A 7513-nucleotide genomic window follows, 5' to 3' on the forward strand; every position below is an offset into this window, starting at 1 on the left:
AACATTTACAATTATCATGATTATATAAATAACCAATTTTATTTTAGACAAAATGCAAGAACACGGAGAAATGAAAACATTGCATTTTCTGATTTCCAAGTACATGTATAAACAATGCAAGCTACATTTGTGTACATGTACATGTCAGAGATACACATCTACATGTACAATACATATATACATGTATGTGCAAAATGGCAAAGAAAATACCCATAATTATTTTGTTCAAAATTAAACATTATGTGGCTGTTATACATATGTTTTGCTCATTATTGAAGCCCAACATCAATATCATATGTCTTTAAGATGAACAACAACTGCATGATTACAACACTGTTTTATGCTTTTGAACTTTTTGTAAACCCAGGCCTGTATTCAGTGTTTATATGAAATGAAATTGAAAAATTATAAATCATGATTAAATATGATTTTCTTGTTCTCTCATGTCTCTGCAGGTGGCCAATATATATATACAACTATTTTTTCCCTGATGGAGATTTGTTTCATTGGCAATCAATTTTTTTTCATATGTCATATTCTTACTTTTATAATTACATGTGCATGTACATGTATTATTTGTAACTCAAACTAGTGGTGCATCAGTGAATTTTATGCCTACATGCATATATATCTATATTGCATGTATATCTGTAGGTAGGATTTATGTTTAAATCAAATAACTCTATCTTATAATTACTCCCTGTCATGCCTGTAATTGCCAAAAAAATAACTAAACACTCATATTGAAGTCTTATAAATCAATATATTTCCTTCTTTCAAATTCATCTGAATATCATACATGTCATATATTTATCTTTAGATCTCTTATAAACTACTTGGTTAGACATTGCAGATTTTTCAAATATTTCACGAAAGAAACCACAAATTAAATCCATGAAACTGTTAACGTTGCAACACATTTTTCACGAGGATGAAAAAGAAGCTAAACTGTTCACTTAAATATTCCTCTGTTTCACTGCATCAAAACACTAAACTCCAATTCAATTGGGTCTTGAAACAGCAAATGCTTCTGCTTAGTACATGATATACATGATATAGAATTGCTGTCTTTTTTCTACTTCTCATTGAAATATTTGGTGGCTTTCCAAACAAATTTTAATCAGATTTTCAGTATTAAATGGTCATCATGGTCATGATGAGTTATAAATAAGTAACTTTCTTCTGCTGTCTCGGAGCAGGTGATCATCATTGCTGAAATATGAAAATATAATGTATATATTAAATGAAATGTTTAACATTATAGTTATGATTAAATATTAAAGTAATAAAAAGTAAGTGCAAACATATTTCTTCAAGAAGTTACTGTTAAAATGCAAACAACATATAAATTCCCTGGTGTTTATTTAATAACATGCATAATAAAATTGAGAAAGGAAATGGCTGTTAAAGCCACAACAACCCGACAATAGAGCAGACAACAGCCGAAGGCCACCAATTGGTCTTCAATGTAGCTAGAAATATCATTATACATTTGAACAAGGATGTTATTTTTAACACACATTTTAATAAGGTGCACTACTTTGATAAAACTTATATTTATTGATTTCAGAATGTGAGTTCCATTATTGCAATTTACAAAATGCAAATTTGCCATATAAAAACATTATAATAATTTCTGAATTTACATTGATATATTAATATTCTCACAATGTAAGAAAACAGAAATTTATTTGCACAAATTAAAAAACAGGCTCACTAACATTCAGTAGTTGTCTTTTGTTTATGTAATTTATATGTTTTTCTTGTTTTCTTTATATAGATTAGACTGTTGGACTTGGTTTTCCTGTAAGAATGGTTTTACACTAGTAATTTTGGGGCCCTTTATACTTTTAAGTTTGGTGTGAGCCAAGCTTCCGTGTTGAAGGCCGTACGTTGACATATCATGGTTTACTTTTATAAATTGTTATTTGGATGGAGAGTTGTCTCATTGGCACTCACACCACATCTTCCTATGTCTATAGACTATTAACCCCTCCACATTCTGTATGCATGTGCCTGTTATTTAGGAGATAACTGTATTGTATTTTAAGCTCCGACGGCATCAATTGGGGATTTGATGGTCTCAAATTAAGTTTACTGGCGACGCGTTAGCGGAGACAGTAAACGGGTATTTGCGACCATCAAATCCCCAATTGATGCCTTCGGAGCTTAAAATACAATATTGTTATCTCCATTCTAATGAAACTGACAGAAAACAACGTTAAAACATCTATTTAAAATCTGGCATATGCCGTCTGCGCTTGCGCGTACGTCCCATAGCATCAATTGTCAATTGATGCCATGTAAGAAAGTGACGTTATCCAATCAAAATGAACGTTACAAATGTTGTTGCATTAGAATCAGTGGTTGTCGTGTGTTGCTGTGTTACATATTAGACTGTTAGTTTTCTCCTTTGAATTGCTAAAAATTTCATTTGCAATTTAGGGGCCATTTGTAGTGGAATATATGCAGAATGGCCTTTGCTCATTGTTGAAAGGCCATACAGTGACCTATAACTGTAGTTGTTAATTTTGGTGTCATTTGGACACTTGAGGAGAGTTGTCTCATTGTACAAAAGTTAGCTGATTGCAGGATAAAACAATTTACCTGTCTATAAAAATAAAACTCCAATTTCAACATGTTCATGCATGTTCAAAGCATCACTCTATATTTCATCAAACCTGGAATGGCATACTGTATCTTGAAATCAACAGGTAAGCTGAAAAAAGGTAATCATTTAATTACAAACAGATACTTTTTTAAATAAGGAACATAAACATGTGTATAATGATACAAATAATTGTTAAATAAAGAAATAACATCTGCCACATGCACACAACCCTTATTTGATCGCAGGATTTCCTTCACAGATAAATGTATAATGCCTATTTTTTTCCTGGATTTCTAGAATTGCTGCATGCTATGCAAAATAGAGACCCGCCTGCTTGGTTAGTAGTACTTAGTACCTATATCAACTGTACGATGATACACGGTGATAACAAGCCAAAAAAAAAATACATGTACATGTATTTTACAGTTACTGGACTGACCATAATTTGAGCACTGACCAAAAGCCATTTTATTCCTGTCGTAAAGTGAAAAATTTATAACACTCGTGTCAAAAGCGAAGTAAGGGTTGCCAATAAATTTAATATATTGCCTGATACATCCCAATATTCACAATTGTGAATATGGCAGCTGTTCTAAGGATCTTATGAAAGAAATTACACGTTATAGTTCCCTCGACAGTTAATAATATCACATAGACAGACACGTATATATATATACCTCCAAATTGCCGTGGTTTTTTTTCAAAATCACGACTGGTCATACAGTCAAAAAATCTGAAATCGCTTATAGAATACAGTCAGTTGTAGACTGATCGTACAGTAATATATTTTGGGATCCTCAGGGAAAACATATTTTTATGGGAAATACGAACATTCTACTTGAATACGAAAAGAATATTGAAACAGTATATATTAAACTGTAAACTGATGCAAATATTTACAATAAAAGACTACTTGTTTTGTGCTACGAGAGCCGCGAAAGTTGTCCCTCGATTTCACTTTTTTCTATCAAGTTGGTGTGATGCACACGTATATTTTATATTCTAATGCATGTTTTTGTTACAGTTACTAATATTTATGATGCTATACATATCATGAAGATGTTCAAAGCACTTTATAGATATAGGAGTAACCAAATGATGAGAAAAGTCACCGTAGGCAAAACCGTCCTGTTAGCAACAGCAATAAGATCATATATAAGACCCTCGTGAGCCCGTAGCTAAAAGTGAAAACCTGTTAAACATCGAAATTTACCGAAATTTGCTCAATTTACCTTGAAGTGAAGACAATGTATAGAGTGAACCCCCTATGAAAAATAATACTGTGTTCTTAACCACTTCCCCTTTCGGTGATCGATACAAATAATATTTTATTATATAGAATGTTAATAATGTTCCATGTTTCCCCTACGAACATATCAAATTAAAACAATTCTTTATATGACAAAAAAGGAAAACATATGGCCAGGAATATCTGACAAGGATCTCAATTAAGGACTAGGTCCTAACAACCACTTAACCTTTTTATATAATATGGTACATAGACTCAGCTCTGTGATTCTTTTCAAAGCAGAACCAAATGCATTGTACAATGAAAGTTCCAACCATGTATTTGGGTCAGAAGCTGCACATAACTCATTACAAACAAAGATTTATTTCGTTTCAAGCCATTGTTTCCCTACTAAACTATGTATACCACTTTGCCTCATAGTCTTATTAAGAAAAAATCACACACCTCATTAAATAGTCATTTAGTAAAAGTCAGAATATTCAAACTCTTTTAGGTCATTTTTTATAATAAGCAACAAAGGGAGCTTCAGTCAATATATATAAACAATACACCAACGTTTCATGAGAACTGCTGAAAGCATTTTTAAGTTATTTTTGAAAACTAGAAAATACAACCTTTTTCTAATGAATACAATCCCTAAACTCAATAACATAAAATCTAAAATTAATAAAAATCGAAAGGGATTTTACAAGTTTTTAATTAATAAAACCCGTTAAATCAGAGGTTAAGCATTTCTTTTACTTTTTGTTTCTGAATAAGTGACATTATTATGAGAAGGTAAATAATATTCCAAAAACTAAGGATGTTTTGTTTATTCTAAAATCAAGGAATAGGTGTTCTTCATTGACCGATAAGTGGCAGTTTACACATGTTATTCTTTCTAGGAGTTTTATACATGATGTTATATTGTCCACTATTTTCTTCTTTTAAGTTATGAGCAAAAACTCTCTACCTATTGACACAATCAAGTTTACAGTTTTAATCATAAGTTTTTATTCTTAGATTTTTCTTTAAATTCATTTTTTATTAAGGACTTTAAAAGTCTTAATTCATCTAATTCCCTGCAATTATTAATTTTATCTAAAAGGCCTAGGTTGAGTGAAATATTATTTGCAAATGTATACCAAGAATATGTGTCATGCCAGTCCAGCACTATCAACAATATAATACACTGGGGAAAAATATTATTTAATTAATAGACCATTAAAGTGTCACCATCTTTAGAAGTGCACTTTGTACATGTATTTGAAAGAAATTAACCAACTGAAGATAACATATTTAATCAGTTTCAAGACAATTTCTTTAAATGATCTATTTTCATAAGATTCACTTTATTCAAATATATAAGAACATTTTTCATTATGATTAGCATTTTAGGTGGTCATATTTTGGGGTCACTTTTGGTTTGATTTTAAGCAACTTGGTACCCATGGTACCAATAGAAGCAGAAAAATCACAGGTTTCTTTGTTTATTTGGTTATATTCTTTTTGTGGATCATTTTTCATCTTTTCACAAGATAAACCAAGGATTTGTATACCGTAGTTAGAATCTAACTATACAAATCCTTGGATAAACACAAATATTATTTTCTGTTAAAAAATTTGGTATATATATTCATGATATTCAACCAAATTAGTTTATAAAAATTTATTGTATGTGTTTAAATCAAGAGAAAACAAAATCCCCTGAAGACAAAACTATTACCAAATAAAAAAAAAAATACTTTAGACAATTCCACGTCTTTTAAGGCCTTGTTGATCAAAATCGGTATCGGGATCGTTCGCCCTGATTACATGTTCGCCCCTCTAGGTTCGTTCGCACTGAGTTTGTTCGCCCTGATAGTCCGTTCCCCCTGGGTTCGTTCGCCCTATACTAATTTTTGATATGTATATGTAACATTAATAAACGATATATATATATATATATATTGAAATTTAAGTACATGTATAGATTAAAAGTTAAATACAAAATATTTGCCAAATTTATATTAATTAGATAAAATTCTTGGCTGCATTGTTACACTTTATTTTATAATTACCTTTATTTAATGTTGATTGAATTTTGATTGTTGATAAGGTATTATTTGAAATCTTTGATATCACTGATTGGTATATGAATTGTCATTGATGGATTAATAATGAAAATGACATTTTTCTCAAATAAAATAGTCAGCTTGGATGGGTAAAAACACTGATGACAAGTGATCAATGTACAGCAGTGTGACTGTGTTTTTGGTATTTGTTTTACTAATAGTAATTCAATTTAATAGTGAATGTACAGAAACGTATAACCTTAGTAAGTCTTAGTAGCAACTAGCTATAAACAACATGATACATCGTAAATATTCGGCCAAATTGTAGACGGACTTCAACACATTCAATTATATAAACACAACGCAACACTTTATAGTAAAAAATAAAATCAAGGCGAACGGACAATAGGTGAACAGGTATTAGGGCGATCAGAAACTAAGGCTAACCAGAATCAGGGCGGACGGACCCGGATTCATCAAAATCCAACCATAAAATGCCCTCAAATATTTAATGGAAACAATGTGTTTTTATATGAAATATAGCAAAAAAATGCATGCGACGAATACTTTTTTTTTAGTAAATTCACAGCGCTCTCTCGCCCTTATCTTTGGAGTCCAAAAATCCGAAGAACAAGAAATTAAACAAGTGTGGCCTTATTTTCCAAATAATTTTTTTTAATTACGTGCGCTCACTCCAAAAATGTGCAAAATGGTCAGATGACAACGGAGGCCGCTTTCCAAGATTCAGTAGATTCTACTCTCAGTATATGCTTCTTTTATAAGGAACACCAAGGATTAAATCCAAGTAAAAGTAGTACTTACACGGATCCTTAAGATTTTTATTTCCAATTATTAGCGGAAGTAGACAATGTTTGCAGTAGACACCTTATTCTAAGAAAATTTGCTCACCGAAACATCTTTGATATCATTTTTTACATAACTGAATCTTAAAAATAAATAAAACAATAACGGTCATAAATAAATGCGATTATCAAACACTAACTCTTACTATGAATAATACTGTAGGGCAAGACTTTTGAAGAAAAGTTTATAATTGATTAAAATTAAACGAATGATCTATCGACAAGTTGTTTAGAAGGGTTACAAGAGTGTTGTTTATGTGTAACGTTATGGTGATCTGTTTTACTGTTTTCCCTTTGGGGGCATCAGATGTATTACAATTGGTCTACTTCTTCTACTTTCTGCAAAGGTACTTCTACAAGAATTCGACAACTACCACAAAGGACGACGGAGGAAAACTGGTCTTCAATAAAGTCAATACCATCAACTGACTTTTTTCCTAGCAACTTGTACAATGTATACAGAAATGATAGACCAACAAACAACAAAAATCAAAGCCATGGTGGTGTTCTAATAGCTATCACCAAAGAGTTTATTAGTTCTGAAATTGTAGAACTAAAAACAGATTGTGAAATAGTATGGGCAGAAATAAACATTCCTTGCACAAAAAAGATCTGTGTTGGTAGTTACTATAGACCCCCATCAGATAAAGGTACATCTCTGGAACAACTCAACATATCCTTAAATAGACTAGATAATACAACAACCACAAATATATGGTTAGGAGGGGACTTTAAGGTTCATCATAACCTTTTGGCT

The 7513-nt window shown here is 31.2% G+C and overlaps 1 long non-coding RNA gene across 1 annotated transcript; it reads right to left on the bottom strand.

Moving 5' to 3' along the window:
* Window positions 1–743: 743 nt before the first annotated feature.
* Window positions 744–6817, bottom strand: LOC134684188 (uncharacterized). Its single transcript, XR_010101198.1, has 3 exons — window positions 6716–6817; window positions 2608–2719; window positions 744–1212 (listed from the first exon to the last, which is right to left on the bottom strand). It is a non-coding gene; the product is annotated as an uncharacterized LOC134684188 (long non-coding RNA).
* Window positions 6818–7513: the final 696 nt, after the last annotated feature.

The sequence above is a fragment of the Mytilus trossulus genome, chromosome 1 (assembly GCF_036588685.1).
Source record: "Mytilus trossulus isolate FHL-02 chromosome 1, PNRI_Mtr1.1.1.hap1, whole genome shotgun sequence".
NCBI lineage: Eukaryota > Metazoa > Mollusca > Bivalvia > Mytilida > Mytilidae > Mytilus > Mytilus trossulus.